Source organism: Canis aureus, chromosome 2, assembly GCF_053574225.1.
Source record: "Canis aureus isolate CA01 chromosome 2, VMU_Caureus_v.1.0, whole genome shotgun sequence".
Lineage (NCBI taxonomy): Eukaryota > Metazoa > Chordata > Mammalia > Carnivora > Canidae > Canis > Canis aureus.
This window is the reverse complement of record NC_135612.1, coordinates 31,928,666-31,946,477: the sequence shown is the minus strand read 5'-3', so window position 1 is coordinate 31,946,477 and position 17,812 is coordinate 31,928,666. Positions and strand designations below refer to the sequence as shown.

Genomic DNA, 17,812 nt, shown 5'->3' with positions numbered 1-17,812 from the left:
AATAATTAAAACCTTGAAATATAGTGAGAATCATCCAAATGTGCCAAAAAGGCATGAAGTACACAAATGCTGGTGGAAAAATAGTAATGTTAGACTTGCTTGAGGGGGGGGTTGCCACAAACCTTCAATGTGTAAAAAAAAAAAACAAAAACAAACCCTCAGTATCCAAGAAGCACAATAAAACAGGGCGTGCCCATATTCATGATTCTTCAGTATTATTTAAACTATGAACTTTTAAGCGGTCTTCTCTGTTATATTTACTATTAAAAAATATTTATAAATGTAAAATGTTAATACTAGAGTCATAGTATATATTACTGGTAGTTGGTTAAACATATATTTATGCTAAATCAATAGTACTTAACAAATAGTATTTAACAATAATACATATATAGAGACCATATACTTAACAATAGTACCGGATGAAGAGAAAAAGGAAGCATGCTGAAAATGCAGCTAGGCAGAAATTTCAAGCATTGTGTCAACTGCTCTAGTTGAAAAGCACAAATGGTAAATTTATGCAGTTGAGCCTAACAAAGAGAGTACATTTTATTTACAAAAAAGGCCAATACAGATGATCTTTCTAAAAGCACTTTCAGAGCACCTGGGTGGCAGTCATTAAGTGACCAACTCTTGGTTTCAGCTCAGGTCATAATCTCAGGTTATGAGATGGAGCCCTGCATCAGCTCCGTGCTCAGTATAGAGTCCACTTGAGTCCCTCTTGCACCTCCCCCCATTGCCCTCTCTCTCTAAGATAAAAATAAATAAATCTTAAAACAAAACAAAACAAAACAAAAGTACTTTCATTACAATGTTGATGCACAAAACAGACGAGAACTGGTTAAGTTTTAGAGAATGATTTGACAAATAAGAAGCAAAAACAGTAAGGTGAATGTGATAGAGGCTTTAGGGAAGGATTTGTTATTTTAAATCTGATTAAAATTTCAGTAACCTAGATAGTAAGGCAATTAGAAGCATTTCAACTTTACCAAGTCATAATGTGATGATAAGCAACAGTAGTTCTATTATTTTCGTATGCACAGCTTAATTAGTCAAGACGAATAGTTCTCAAGCTTTGATATGTTTCAGAATCACCCAGAGGGATAAAGTACCTGAACGCTAAGGCTTATTAAAGCAGGATGGAGCCTGGGCCTTTGAATTTTTACCAAGTTCCCTTGTGATATATTAGTACATCAAAACATTGTGCTCTACTGAAGAATGAACAAAAGTGGGAATCAGGCTCATTTTTGATACTCAGGGATTGTTAGTGGATAGGAACAGAGTGTGGGTGTTTACAAGAGTCTTTTTTTATATTAAAAATTTTCTTTAGACATAGCCATGCTAAGATTTATGAAGTTATATCGCAAAACACACAGAGTCTGCCAAAATGATCAATGTCTGTACTTTTATTTAAGAAAGAACCAGGACTTCAAGTAAACACATCAAACTTATGACATCAATTTTTAATTCAGCTTGTGAGTATCGAAGAATTATTGGGCAAGGAAAGGATATTAGACTACCTGTGAAATCACCTATAGGTCTCTTCTACTCCTGTGGCTAAAATTGCATTGAACTAGTGTATTCACATGAAAGATTAATTGATAAAAGAAATTTGAGAAAGTAACGAGAGCTATACAATTGATGACGCTAGTACAGTAAAAACTTTGAGAAAACTTTTCTTCAATCAATCATGTAATACACCTCATTTAGAGCTGAGGATGGCTGTGTATTCACATTTATCATTCAGCCACTTTTTTCATTTTTAATGTCAATTTTACAAACAGATTGGACTGAAGTCAGAAGCCTGTGATGAGAAATCATACAAGACTAACAACATTCATCCTTTTGGCACTAATTATGACCCACAACTTCTGATATTTACCTTTTTGATTGTCACCAAGAACCTATGGTTTATTCATTTACTTTCAGGTAGAGCAAACTGAAAAAAAAGTCAAGGTTGGTATCTGTCCCTTTCCAGGGATATTGAAATACCTACTCTTTCAAAGGAGGTAAGAGTTTCTGGCATTACAGTGCCATGAGGATCATTTTTTTTCTCCTTTTAAATATTAAATTATACAAGATAATGTTTCCGAGGCCTTTCATGAGAAAGCCAATCCAATCTGTTGGACAGACCAACCTCAGAGTATTTCCTACATGTTCAGAGAAGCTCTGAGAATAAATGTGAATGCATGAACAGAAATGAAAAGAAGTGCAGAAAATCTTCATCAAAGATTTCAACTAAGAAAGAAAAGAAATTAAAGAAATTATGATTGTCTGACAGAAAAGTAAGTATAATATGTTTTGCAACATTTGTAATTTTGCCCTTTGTGAAATTTTAGCCATATTTTTCTCTGAGGAAAAAAGATTTCATCTGCCTGTATTAAAATAAGATATATGAGTTATAGCTTATGTATTTATTTTATAAAGATTCCAAGAGTATACATGGGATATTTCAATACTAAATAGGTGAATATATAAATAAGAATCCTAATATAAGAAATATCCAGAAATAACATCAGCTATATCACCACAACCTCAAAGTGTGAAATAAAAACACCCATTGTGTGAGCGTGTGTGTGTGTATTTCTCCCTTCATATCTCCAAAGTCATGCTGCAAAAACATCATCCATTAGAAATCTCGGCCTCCTTTCAAATATTTATTGAAAGATAAACCGAAGTCCATTGGTTTTATGTCACTTTCAGTTAGTTTATTGAATTCCATCTTATAATACTGTGTAATATAAGAAAAAATATTTTGAACACTGAGTAGTGCTCAGTGAGCTGAGTAAGGTTACATACTGAGCTGAGTAAGGTTACATAGTGATGCATACAGGGCCTGAGAGATAATGAGAAAGGATGAGAGAGAAGTAGGTAGACTGAAGCAATCATTCTCCACTTCTAAAAATAATCTAATATATATGTTGAATATGTCCCCAGATTCCCTGGAAGCACTCTAGTTTTCAAACCATGAGCTTAAGTCAGCACTTATTTCTCAGGTTGGTGACTATCACCCAGTGGATTTAACAGTATATAATGGCTAACCACTAGATGTGGTTTTTCTTCTACCTCAGTATGAATGAAATATCCCCAAACCAATATCAGCTATACTTTCAACCTTAAATTGTAAAATAAAGGCAAAAACATAACATGGATGATGTGAGACTGAAGAAAGAGAAATTAAGGAGTCAATCCCATTTACAATTGTACCCCAAAACATAAGATACCTAGGAATAAACCTAATCAAAGAGGTAAAGGATCTATACCCTAAAAACTATAGAACACTTCTGAAAGAAATTGAGGAAGACACAAAGAGATGGAAAAATATTCCATGCTCATGGATTGGCAGAATTAATATTGTGAAAATGACAATGTTGCCCAGGGCAATTTACACATTTAATGCAATCCCTATCAAAATATCATGGACTTTCTTCAGAGAGTTAGAACAAATTATTTTAAGATTTGGGTGGAACCAGAAAAGACCCCGAATAGCCAAAGGAATTTTAAAAAAGAAAACCATAGCTGGGGGCATCACAATGCCAGATTTCAGGTTGTACTACAAAGCTGTGGTCAGCAAGACAGTGTGGTACTGGCACAAAAACAGACACATAGATCAATGGAACAGAATAGAGAACCCAGAAGTGGACCCTGAACTTTATGGTCAAGTAATAATCGACAAAGGAGGAAAGACTATCCGTTGCAAGAAAGACCATCTCTTCAATAAATGGTGCTGGGAAAATTGGACATCCACATGCAGAAGAATGAAACTAGACCACTCCCTCACACCATGCACAAAGATAAACTCAAAATGGATGAAAGATCTAAATGTGAGACAAGATTCCATCAAAATCCTAGAGAAGAACACAGGCAACACCCTTTTTGAACTCGGCCACAGTAACTTCTCGCAAGATACATCCAGGAAGGCAAAAGAAACAAAAGCAAAAATGAACCATTGGGACTTCGTCAAGATAAGAAGCTTTTGCACAGCAAAGGATACAGTCAACAAAACTAAAAAGACAACCTACAGAATGGGAGAAGATATTTGCAAATGACCTATCAGATAAAGGGCTAGTTTCCAAGATCTATAAAGAACTTCTTAAACTCAACACCAAAGAAACAAACAATCCAATCATGAAATGGGCAAAAGACATGAAGAGAAATCTCACAGAGGAAGACATAGATATGGCCAACATGCACATGAGAAAATGCTCTGCATCACTTGCTATCAGGGAAATACAAATCAAAACCACAATGAGATACCACCTCACACCAGTGAGAATGGGGAAAATTAACAAGGCAGGAAACAACAAATGTTGGAGAGGATGCAGAGAAAAGGGAACCCTCTTACACTGTTGGTGGGAATGGGAACTGGTGCAGCCACTCTGGAAAACTGTGTGGAGGTTCCTCAAACAGTTAAAAATAGACCTGCCCTACGACCTAGCAATTGCACTGTTGGGGATTTACCCCAAAGATTCAGATGCAATGAAACGCCGGGACACCTGCACCCCGATGTTTATAGCAGCAATGGCCACAATAGCCAAACTGTAGAAGGAGCCTCGGTGTCCATCGAAAGATGAATGGATAAAGAAGATGTGGTTTATGTATACAATGGAATATTACTCAGCCATTAGAAACGACGAATACCCACCATTTGCTTCGACGTGGATGGAACTGGAGGGTATTATGCTGAGTGAAGTAAGTCAATCTGAGAAGGACAAACAGTGTATGTTCTCATTCATTTGGGGAATATAAATAATAGTGAAAGGGAATATAAGGGAAGGGAGAAGAAAAAGACTCCTAACTCTGGAAAACGAACTAGGGGTGGTGGAAGGGGAGGAAGGCGGGGGGTGGGGGTGAATGGGTGATGGGCACTGAGGGGGGCACTTGATGGGATGAGCACTGGGTGTTATTCTGTATGTTGGTAAATCAAACACCAATAAAAAATTAATTTATTAAAAAAATAAATAAAATAAAAATGAAGAGAAATTGTTTACAAAGAAATGAAATGTGGCTCAAAAGGGAATTGATTTCACTCACTGATGTGAGATAATAAACATTGAAACACTGATTAAAAATTGAAAATAAAAAAAATTTGAAAATATTCAAGCCCCTATTTTAGTAATTATTTCTTTTTAAATTTAATTTTATTTATTTTTTCTCTCTTTTTTCTTAATTGGAGTTCAACTTGCCAACATATAGCATAACACCCAGTGCTCATCTCGCCAAGTCCCCCCCCTCAGTGCCTGTCACCCAGTCACCCCAACCTATTGCCCACCTCCCATTCCACCACCCCTTGTTCATTTCCCAGAGTTAGGTGTTTCTCATGTTTTGTCACCCTCACTGATGTTTTCACTCATTTTCTCGCCTTTCCCTTTGATTCCCTTTCACTATTATATTTATATTCCCCCAAAGAATGAGACCATATAATGTTTGTCTTTCTCCCATTGACTTATTTCACTCAGCATAATACCCTCCAGTTCCATCCACGTCTAAGCAAATGGTAGGTATTCGCCGTTTCTAATGGCTGAGTAATATTCCATTGTATACATATACCACATCTTCTTTATCCATTCATCTTTCGATGGACACCGAGGCTCCTTCACAGTTTGGCTATTGTGGATATTGCTGCTAGAAACATCATGGTGTAGGTGTCCTATCGTTTCACTGCATCTGTACCTTGGGGTAAATCCCCAGCAGTGCAATTGCTGGGTTGTAGGGAAGATCTATTTTGAACTTTTTGAAAACTCCACGCAGTTTTCCAGAGTGGCTGCACCAGTTAACATTCCCAGCAACAGTGTAAGATGGTTCCCTTTCTCCACATCCTCTCCAACATTTGTGGTTTCCTGCCTTGTTAATTTTCCCCATTCTCACTGGTGTGAGGTGGGATAGCATGGTGGTTTTGATCTGTGTTTACCTGATGGCAAATGATGCGGAGCATTTTCTCATGTGCTTGTTGGCCATGTCTATGTCTTCCTCTGTGAGATTTCTGTTCATGTCTTTTGCCCATTTCATGATTGGACTGTTTGTTTCTTTGCTGTTGAGTTTCATAAGTTCCTTATAGATCTTGGATACTAATCCTTTATTTGATAGGTCATTTGCAAATCTCTTTTCCCATTCTGTAGGTTGTCTTTTAGTTTTGTTACTGTTTCTTTTGCTGGGCAGAAGCTTTTTATCTTGATGAAGTCCCAATAATTCATATTTGCTTTTGTTTCCCTTGCCTTAATAGATGTATCTTGCAAGAAGTTGCTGTGGCCAAGTTCAAAAAGGGTGTTGCCTGTGTTCTCCTCTAGGATTTTGATGGAATCTTGTCTCACATGTAGATCTTTCATCCATTTTGAGTTTATCTTTGTGTCTGGTGTAAGAGAATGGTCTAATTTCATTCTTCTGCATGTGGATGTCCAATTTTCCCAGCACCATTTATTGAAGATACTGTCTTTTTTCCAGTGGATAGTCTTTCCTGCTTTGTCAAATATTAGTTGAAAGTAATTACTTCTTAATGCCTGAGAAGATTACTGCCGAGCAGGTTTTGCATAAACTCAGCATCAAAAAGCTCATGGTCTCTAGGATTAATATTGTGTTAGTGGATAACAATGAGGATGGAAACAGCATCGATAAAAATACATTTTTTTAAAGCACCAAGGAAGGAAGAGAAGGCAGTAATAACATTTGTCACAATTTTAAAGATCACTCTGCAAAGTGACAATTAATAAAAATACTCTAAAAAAACACAAAGTTTTTTTGTTCATTAGAGAGAACGCATCACAAAGCCAGTGATACAGAAAATTTAATAAGCATATTAAGTTTCAGAGCAATAACAATTTAAGTCCAAATATGAAGAAATAGCTTTGTCTGTGTGTGCTGGTAAATTTGGGATATATAAATTTATTCAGAATTTGACAACATATATGGAACTGTGCCAGATGTTGTTGCTGTCACACTGAGAAAGACATAATCCCAACAAACATATTGTCCCACTAACATTAACATTGTTGGTTATGTGAACATGGGAGTGGGTGTGTAGGCTAAAATAACCATAAGATTTGCAGAAATTTACCAAGAGAAGTGGTGCTTTAAATGGAATCAATGATAATTAGGTTTACTCAGTTAAGTTGAGGAACATGTGACAGTCTACAAAAGAAGTGTTTTATAATACCTGGCACAGAATGCATGTTAACAAATGGAGCCTGTTAGCACACAGGAAGAGAGGGAAGGATGCATTCCAATTGGAAAATCATGACTTCTGTTTTAGCCACATTGAAATGGATATTTGTGTGATTTATACAAGCAAATATGTTTGGTCAGAGGTCCAATAAAAAGTAGGCATGTTTGATAATCAATTCAACATGTTAGAAATAATCCATTACTAAAAACAGAAATGTAGTATTCATTAAGTGACAGATGTTATACAAAATTGTAGGAATTGTAGAGAAAACAGTGACAGAGTATATAATCAGAGGTGAAAAAGGAATAAACAGATCCAAGGAATCAAAACAGGCAAAAAGATAACATAAAACAATCATGTGTATAGTTTTTAAGTCAATTTACTAAAGCACTTCTTAAGCATAAATACAAGAAAATTCTTTTTAAAATACTGTGCTTTCGATAATAGCTTGCATATTATTGGAGGAATGTAGAAAGTAAACAAAAATGATAGAGAAATGTAGAAGAAAGACAAGGGAGGGAAGTTTATATGTAGCTGTGTGTGTAAAGTTTTGCATTGTTCATGAGAGAAAATGCATTTACCCAAAACTCAACAAAGACAAAGAAAAAATCTTATTATAAAACCAAAGCAGAGATTCCACATTCTGGTTAATGCTCTAGAATGAGTTCAAATGATAAAATATGTATTATCATTTGGGCAAGGACCAAACTGTTAACCAAAAGAACAGTTTTAATGATGTGCAGTTTTTTTTCAATTAGTTATGAACAGTTAAGAATTTGAGGGAGCCATATTACATTTTTGCTACCCATGAAATCACACCACATTAGTAGATAATCTAATAACATCTGTATTGTGATTTAAAAATATATGCAACATGAGAAAATGCTCTGCATCACTTGCCATCAGGGAAATACAAATCAAAACCACAATGAGATACCACCTCACACCAGGGAGAATGGGGAAAATTAACAAGGCAGGAAACAACAAATGTTGGAGAGGATGCGGAGAAAAGGGAACCCTCTTACACTGTTGGTGGGAATGTGAACTGGTGCAGCCACTCTGGAAAACTGTGTGGAGGTTCCTCAAACAGTTAAAAATATACCTGCCCTACGACCCAGCAATTGCACTGTTGGGGATTTACCCCAAAGATACAAATGCAATGAAACGCCGGGACACCTGCACCCCGATGTTTATAGCAGCAATGGCCACGATAGCCAAACTGTGGAAGGAGCCTCGGTGTCCAACGAAAGATGAATGGATAAAGAAGATGTGGTTTATGTATACAATGGAATATTACTCAGCTATTAGAAATGACAAATACCCACCATTTGCTTCAACGTGGATGGAACTGGAGGGTATTATGCTGAGTGAAGTAAGTCAGTCGGAGAAGGACAAACATTATATGTTCTCATTCATTTGGGGAATATAAATAATAGTGAAAGGGAATATAAGTGAAGGGGGAAGAAATGTGTGGGAAATATCAGAAAGGGAGACAGAACGTAAAGACTGCTAACTCTGGGAAACGAACTAGGAGTGGTAGAAGGGGAGAAGGGCGGGGGATGGGAGTGAATGGGTGACGGGCACTGGGGGTTATTCTGTATGTTAGTAAATTGAACACCAATAAAAAATAAATTAAAAAAAATAAATAAAAATAAAAATATATGCAAACTGATGCAGCCACTCTGGAAAACAGTACGGAGGTTCCTCAAAACGTTAAAAATAGCAACTACTGTATGATTTAGCAATTGCACTACTAGGTAGATACCTAGTATACTGAAAGGATACAAAAATACTGATTCAAAGGGGCACACACATCCCATGTTTATAGCAGCAGTATCAACAATAGCCAAATCATGGGAAGAATCCAAATGTCCATACACTGATGAATGGATAAAGAAGATGTGGTATATATCTATATAGATAATGGAATTAGCCATAAAAAGAATGAAATCTTGCTATTTCCAATGATGTGAATGGAGCTAAAGTGTATTGTGCTAAATGAAATAAGTCAGTCGGAGAAAGACAAAAACCATATGATTTCACTCACATGATATTTAATCATTGGAATTTAAGAAACAAAACACATGAGCAAAGAAGAAAGAAAAAAATAAGAAAGGCAAACCAAGAAACAGACTCTTAACTATAGAAAACAAACGGGGGTTTCTAGAGGGGTGTGGGAGGGGGTTAGGCTAAATGGATGATGGGTATTAAGGAGGACACTTGTAATGAGCACTGGGTGTTTTATATGTAAGTGATGAATCACTAAATTCTAGTCCTGAAGCTAATATTACACTACTACATGTTAACTAATTACAACTTAAAAACTTGAAACAAAAAATTATGAAGTAATAATATATAGAAATAATAGTTATGATAGAGTTAAATAAATTAGATTTTGTACAGTTTTTTTCCAAAGTATTTGTACACTCAATAGTGTACAATAGAATCTATACAGTAATCTATCTGAATTATTAGGCACGTAGGTTGGAAGGAAGATGTCAATGATGAAAAACTATACCATAACAACATTCATTCTCCTGGGACTGACAGATGATCCTAAGCTACAAGTTCTGATTTTTTTCTATTTCTCACTTACACACTGAGTGTAACTGGCAATCTGATCATCATCAAACTCACTTTTGTGGATCCCCACCTTAACACACCCATGCATTGTTTTTTTACAAAATTTTTCCTTCCTGGAGATCTCATTCACAACTACCTGTATTCCCAGGTACTTGTATAACATAGCAACAGGTGACAAGGTCATCACCTATAATGCTTGTGTCATCTAAGCGTTTTTTACTGACCTCATTGCCGTAACAGAATTTTTTCTGCTGGCGGTCATGTCCTATGACCGCTATGTGGCCATCAGCAAGCCTCTGAATTATGTAACCATCATGAGCAGCAGAGTCTGCAGAATTCATTTGTTGTTATTGTTGGTTTGCCTGGATTGTTGGTCATAATCTCCCCAGTTAGTCTGGGGCTAAATCTGAAATTCTGTGATTCCAATTTCATTGATCATTTTCTCTGTGATGCTGCTTCCCTCCTGAAGATATCATGTTCAGACACATGGCCTTGTTTTAATCTGTGCTGTGATGACCCTCAATTTGACCCTTATGTGTGTAATTCTATCTTATATTATCAAAACAATTTTCGGATTTCCATCTGTCCAGCAGAGAAAAAAGGCCTTTTCTATCTGTTCTTCCCACATGATTGTGGTTTCCATCACCTATGGCACATGCATGTTCATTTATATGAATCCTACAGCAAAAGAAGTGACTATTAATAAAGTGGTTTCACTACTCATTTCTTTCATTTCACTTTCATTCATGTTAAATCCTTTTATTTATACACTGAGAAACAAGCAAGTAAAAAAAGCCTTCAGTGACTCAAGAAAAAGAAATGTAGCATTCTTAAAGAAGTAAAATAAAACAGCAGTCAATAAATGAACTTAAATAAATGGTGAATTGCTGCTAAACGTTTCTGTTGATGCTTATAATTTTCTTTATCTTTTAATAATCTATAAAAGATTATATTTCCCAGCTTCTCTTCCAATTTACTTACATTGCACCTTAATCAACTTACTTCTTTTTGGTTCTTACTCATCTTCTTGTGGGAGGTGTCTCATTAAGAAAATGAAAGAGTTCTTTTCATAAATTCCCTTGTAGATAAATATAACCCTATATAACTAAATATTATACTATGATAAAACTATTCTTTAGTCTTCCATAAAACTGGTAGCATACCCCTGCTGATTACTGTACTCCACTGTGCATAAAATACTACAAAAATTCAAATGAGAATTCAAATTTTATGATAAACTAGTGGATTAAATGATGGCATGATATAATAATTCAAGGATCAATTAATTGAGACAGAAGACAATAGCATTTCGAATACTGTAGGAAAATATATTAAAAATAAAGAACATACTGGATAAAATCTCACAAATATTTTTTTGAATATATAGTTAAGAATAAAGGTTAAAATATGAGCAATTACAAGGCATCAGAGATACAGAGTAATCACAAACTAAGCTAAATAACCCCATCTATGACTGTGGATTCCCAGGAAAACCAAGAAAGGAGGATGGAGAAGGGCAAGTTGTTGAGTTATGGGCTACAAAGGCTTGGGTTAAACGTCCCAATGGAGAATGGAGATGAAATGTCAGGGTCCAAGTGGTGAAAATGAATGAAACTGACAAAACAACATAGAGTCAAGATTTTAAAAGTGTGATTCAGAAGAAAAATGCTCAATTTTATGAAAAGACAATTATATTTAAGAAATTGTTCTGTCTCTTCTTGAGTTATGAGTTATGGGAGAGGAGTTGGGGGCTGTTATTTTGTTTCTCTGCCTAACTAAAAGAGAACATTTACTGTCTAAATTCTATAAAAATAGCCGACTAATACCATATATAAAGAATTAAACAGTAATATGTAGCTCTTTGGAACTTAAGAAATACATATTCATTGAAATAGAGACACTTCATGACAATTCATAAAAAGTTTAATGCAGAAGAAATCAAATTATTCTTCCATAAATATATTCATTATTTCAGAAATAAAAAGAAAATAAAGCAATTCCTACTCATTATAACATTTTAGAACTATAAAATTAATTGTAAGTATGTAGAATATGATTTTACTAAGAAAAAATTAAATAAATTTCAAAAGATAAAGTTAAAAGTTGACTTTTACAAAAAAATTTCAAGGAACTTGATAAATTTCCCAGAGACATGAATTAATACAAAACAAAGAGCAAAATATTTAAGATTACAAATCAGAAGTTAAATATAAATACTAATGCAATGTAAATGAGAATAATTTCATGGTCATGCTTTCATAATTTCACAGCAAAATGTGAACATCTGGAGTTGCAAACAAGGTTTTAGCAAAACAAAATCTTGAAAATTAATTCAAGGTATGGAAAACTTATATAGATTCATCATCATATAACATTTAGGAAGGCAAATAAGATTTACCAGTAAAAAGGCAGAAGGACTAGATTACAACCAACCATGGGAAAGCAATAGATAAAATCATTAAGATTTCAATTAACTAAAAAATAAAAAAACCCTCTCTAATGAATTTTATGAAGACATCTTAATATTTGACAAAAATCTTATTCAAACATTAGGGCAAACTATTGTTTATTTTTGGTTTTAGTTATTGTTTAATAACTCACTGACAAATAGACTATTTCAAATAGAATCCTACAAAATAGCCAAAAATTATACAATAATCAATTGAGATTTATTCCTAAGAGGTAGATGATAGATATAGATAGATAAATGATAGATGATGATAGATAGGTAGATGACAGATAAATGTACACAGATATTGAAAAAATATATATGAAATAGAGCCTGATTTTGCTTTAAAAACAAATTAAAGAACATTTTTATGAGTTTTGATTAATAGCTAAGCTATCACTGGATAAAAATCAGTAAGTGCTCCTAAAACCTTAAAGTACAATGAGAATACAATGAATTACTAAAATAAGATGAAAATATCTACAGAAATACAATTGACACAATTATATTGAACAGTAAAACACTTGTAAGTCAATTAAATCAAGAAACAAATCATCAGGATATTCAACATTTCACTGCCATCTTGAAAATGCCACTAGATAAATAATAAAATCATAAAATACTTGGGATTATTGTGAGAATGAAGTTATGAGACTACTGTAGTTAAAAACTATGAAACTCATATCTTTTCATGTTTTTACATCTTTGAAATGTGGATGTGCCTTACAATGACAAACATCTTAATATTGTCCATATTTTAATCAGTCACATTTTTAAATAAAAACACATAAAATGGGGATCCCTGGGTGGCGCAGCGGTTTGGCGCCTGCCTTTGGCCCGGGGCTGATCCTGGAGACCCGGGATCGAATCCCACGTCGGGCTCCCGGTGCATGGAGCCTGCTTCTCCCTCTGCCTGTGTCTCTGCCTCTCTCTCTCTCTGTGTGACTATCATGAATAAATAAATAAAATCTTTAAAAAAAAACACACATAAAATGAAAAAGCAAATAAAAATACATAAAAGAAAAGTAAAATAAAAGGACATAAAATGATGACATGCACTTAAAAACAGTCAATGAAATATGGTATTTTCTTCCTGACAATACTGTAATGTACCTAGAACACAACAAAATCTAGTAAGAATCTAATACACTTAGTAAGAACGTTTAGTGTCTTAGATAAAGGATATAAGCAAACAGAAGTCAGTTGATAATATCTATAGTAAGTTGATAATATTTATAGTAACAATAAGCCCCTAATAATAAAGCTATCAATGTAACTACCAAGGAGTGAATCCTTTTATGAATATAATATATGACAGTATAAAATATCAATTTGCTCACTCTTAATATAGAAGTTTAACACAACTCCAATTGGTATCAGCTTTTTACATTTTTCTAATTTTCTTTTTTTTTAATTTATTTTTTATTGGTGTTCAATTTACTAACATACAGAATAACCCCCAGTGCCCGTCACCCATTCACTCCCACCCCCCGCCCTCCTCCCCTTCCACCACCCCTAGTTCGTTTCCCAGAGTTAGCAGTCTTTACGTTCTGTCTCCCTTTCTGATATTTCCCACACATTTCTTCCCCCTTCCCTTATATTCCCTTTCACTATTATACTCTGGTTTCTCTTCAGATCGAATAAATCTTTCGCCTTTTACATTTTTCTAATTTTCTAATTATACAAATTATCTGTAAATTCATATGGGAGAATTAAATCTTATGAATGTACAACATATAAATGAAAAATACTAGTGAATGGAAACTTGCTTTATATAAAATCAAAACATTATATATCAATGAAATCAAATTAATATGGTATTAAAATGGGAGAAGATAAAATAATCAATACAACAGATAGAGAAGATTATAAAAGTACACACTTATGGGACTCCTGGGTGGCTCAGAAGTTGAGCATCTGCCTTTGGCTCTGGGCATGATCCTGGAGTCCCAGGATCAAGTCCCATGTCAGGCTCCCTGCATGGAGCCTACTTCTCCCTCTGCCCGTGTCTCTGCCTCTCTCTCTGGTCTCTCATGAATAGATAAATAAAATCTTTTTAAAAAGAATACACACTAAGAAATATTATTTATTTTTATATAGTGTTTTAATTCTTATATAGAAGTGGGAAAATTTCAGTTCAGTAGGAACATCATGGTTTATTTAATAATTTCTTCAGGCACACACATAAAAACTCAAATGAAAAGAGTTTTGCTTTTTCTTCATACAGCAAATTGGTTACATTCTAAATGGCTTAACATTTTAAGTATTAAAATAAGTAAAATCTTACTAGGAGACATATAAGACTACGATAATATAAAGGAGTTAAAATTTTTCTTGGGCACCTGGGTGGCTCAGTGATTGAGCGTCTGTCAGGTTGTGATCCCGGAGTTCCAAGATCAAGTCCTGCATCAGGTTCCCCAGCCTGAAGCCTCCTTCTGTCTCTGCCTCTCTCTGTGTGTCTCTCATGAATAAATAAATAAAATCTTTAAAAAAGAAATACTTTCTTACTTAAGAATTTAAAGGCAGAATTTGACAAAGGAAAGGAATTCCTATTTGATTACATGTGTATTAACCATTTTGACTGGCAAAAAGATACCCCTAAAAAATTCAAAAGTCAAATAATGTTGAAATGACATATGTAACACTGAAAAAGGGATGATTTTCAAAGTAAACAAGACCTCTTGTAATTTAACTATATAAATGAAAAAAAATTAAATAGAATATTTAGAGAATATTAGATCTCATTTTGTGAAGAACATATGATTGTCAACTGTACTAATAGTTTAATAATAAAAAAATTCATATTGAAGTAAAGATTTACATTCTTAAAAAGCCTAAATTTTGTTTTTTATTTTTATTTTTGTATATTTTCTTATTGGAGTTCGATTTGCCAACATATAGTATAACACTCAATGCTCATCCCATCAAGTGCCCCCCTCAGTGCCCATCACCCAGTCACCCCATCCCCCTGCCCAACTCCCCTTCCACTACCCCTTGTTTGTTTCCCAGAGTGATGTGTCTTTCATGTTTTGTCACCCTCACTGATATCTCCCACTCATTTCCTCTCCTTTCCCATATAATCCCTTTCACTATTTCTTACATTCCCCATTAGAGTGAAATCATATAATGTTTGTCCTTCCCTGACTGACTTACTTCACTCAGCATAATACCCTCCAGTTCTATCCATGTTGAAGCAAATGGTGGATATTCGTTATTTCTAATGGCTGAGTAATATTCCATTGTATGTATAGAAGACATCATCTTTATCCATTCATCTGTCGATGGACACCGAGGCTTTTTCCACAGTTTGGCTATTGCAGACATTGTTGCTATAAACATTGGGGTGCAGGTGTCCTGCCATTTCACTGCATCTGTATCTTTGGGGTAAATCCCCAGAAGTGCAATTGCTGGGTCATAGGACAGGTCTATTTTTAACTCTTTGAGGAACCTCCGCACAGTTTTCCAGAGTGGATGCACCAGTTCATATTCCCACCAACAGTGCAAGAGTATTCCCCTTTTCTTCACATCTTCTCCAACATCTGTTCTTTACTGTCTTGTTAATTTTCCCCATTCTCACTGGTGTGAGGTGGGATCTCATTGTGGTTTTGATTTGTATTTCCATGATGATCAGTGATGAAGAGCAGTTTCTCATGTGCTTGTTGTCCGTGTGTATGTCTTTGGTGAAATTTCTGTTCATGTCTTTTGCCCATTTCATGATTGGATTGTTTGTTTCTTTGCTGTAGAGTTTTGGAAACTAGTCCTTTATCTGATAAGTCATTTACAAATCTCTTCTCCCATTCTGTAGGTTGATCTTTAGTTTTGTTGACTGTTTCTTTTGCTGTGCAGAAGCTTTTTATCTTGATGAAGTCCGAATAATTCATTTTTGTGTTTTTTCCCTTGCATTAATAGATGTATCTTGCAAGAAGTTGCTGTGGCCAAGTTCAAACAGGGTGTTTCCTGGGTTCTCCTCTACGATTTTGATGGATTCTTGTCTCACATGTAGATCTTTCATCAATTTTGAGTTTATCTTTGTGTCTGCTGTATGAGAATGGTCTAGTTTCAATCTTCTGCATGTAGCTGTCCAGTTTTTTCCAGCACCATTTATTGAAGGGACTGTTCTTTTTCCAGTGGAAAGTCTTTCCTGCTTTGTCAAATATTAGTGACCATAGAGTTGAGGGTCCACTTCTGGATTCTCTATTCTGTTCCTTTGATCTATGTATCTGTTTTTGTGCCAGTACCACACTGTCTGGATGACCACAGCTTTGTAATACAACCTGAAATCCGGCATTGTGATGCCCCCAGCTCTGGGTTTCTTTTTCAATAACCTCTGGCTATTTGGGCTCCTTTCTTATTCCACACAAATCTTAAGATGATTTGTTCCAACTCTGAAGAAAGTCCATGGTATTTTGATAGATACTGCATTGAATCTGTAAATTGCACTGGTAGCATAGACATGTTCACAATATTAATTCTTCTAATCCATGAACATGGAATATTTTTCCAACTCTTTGTGTCTTCCTCAATTCCTTTCAGAAGTGTTCTGTAGTTTTTAGAGAATAGAGACTTTACCTCTTTGGTTAGGTTTATTCCTAGGTATCTTGTGCTTTGGGGTCCAATTGTAAATGGGATTGACTCCTTCATTTCTCTTTCTTCAGGCTCATTGTTAGTATATAGAAATGCCACTTACTGCTGGGCATTGATTTGTATCCTGCCACACTGCCAAACTGTTGTATGAGTTCCAGCAATCTTTGGCTTTTAAGATGCTAAGGATTGTTCCCTCTATCCGTACACTCTGAAGAGTTTTGATTTGAACAGGAATGGATGCTGTATTTTGTCAAATGCTTTCTCTGCAACTACTGGGAGCACCATATGGTTCTTGTTTTTTCTCTTGTTGAAATGATCTATCACGTTGATTGCTTTATGAGTGTTGAACCAGCCTTACATCCCGGGGATAAATCCCACTTGGTCATGGTGAATAACCTTATTAATGTACTGTTGGATCCTATTGGTTAATATCTTGGTGAAAATTTTTGCATGTGTATTCATCAGGGATATTGGTCTATAATTCTCCTTCTCCTTTGGTGGAGTCTTTATCTGCTGTGGGGATTAGGGTGATGCTGGCCTCATAGAACTAGTCTGGAAGTATTCCATCTCTATCTTTCTGAACAGCTTTAGTAGAATAAGTATTGTTTCTTCTTTAAAAGTTTGACAGAATTCCCCTGAGAAGCATTCTGTCCCTGGAGTTTTGTGTCTTGGGAGGTTTTTGATGACAGCTTTAATTTCCTCCCTGGTTATTGGCCTGTTCAGGTTTTCTATTTCTTTCTGTCCAGTTTGGCTAATTTGTGGTTTTCCAGAAATGCATCCATTTCCTCTAGAATGCCTAATTTATTTGCATATAGCTGCTCAAAATACGTTTTTAAAATCACAGGTATTTCTTTGGTGTTGGTTGTGATCTCTCCTCTTTCATTCATGATTTTATTAATTTAAGTCTTTTCTCTTTTCTTTTTAAGGCTGGCTAATGGTTGTCTATCTTATCAATTCTTTCAAAGAACCAAATCATGGTTTTGTTGATCAGTTCCACAGTTCTTCTGGTCTCTATTTCATTGAGTTCTGCTTGAATC

General features: G+C 35.0%; 1 pseudogene; it reads left to right on the top strand.

The window, feature by feature from the left end:
- Positions 1–9,663: 9,663 nt before the first annotated feature.
- Positions 9,664–10,584, top strand: LOC144289785 (olfactory receptor 6C2-like; annotated as a pseudogene).
- The last annotated feature ends 7,228 nt before the right edge of the window (positions 10,585–17,812 follow it).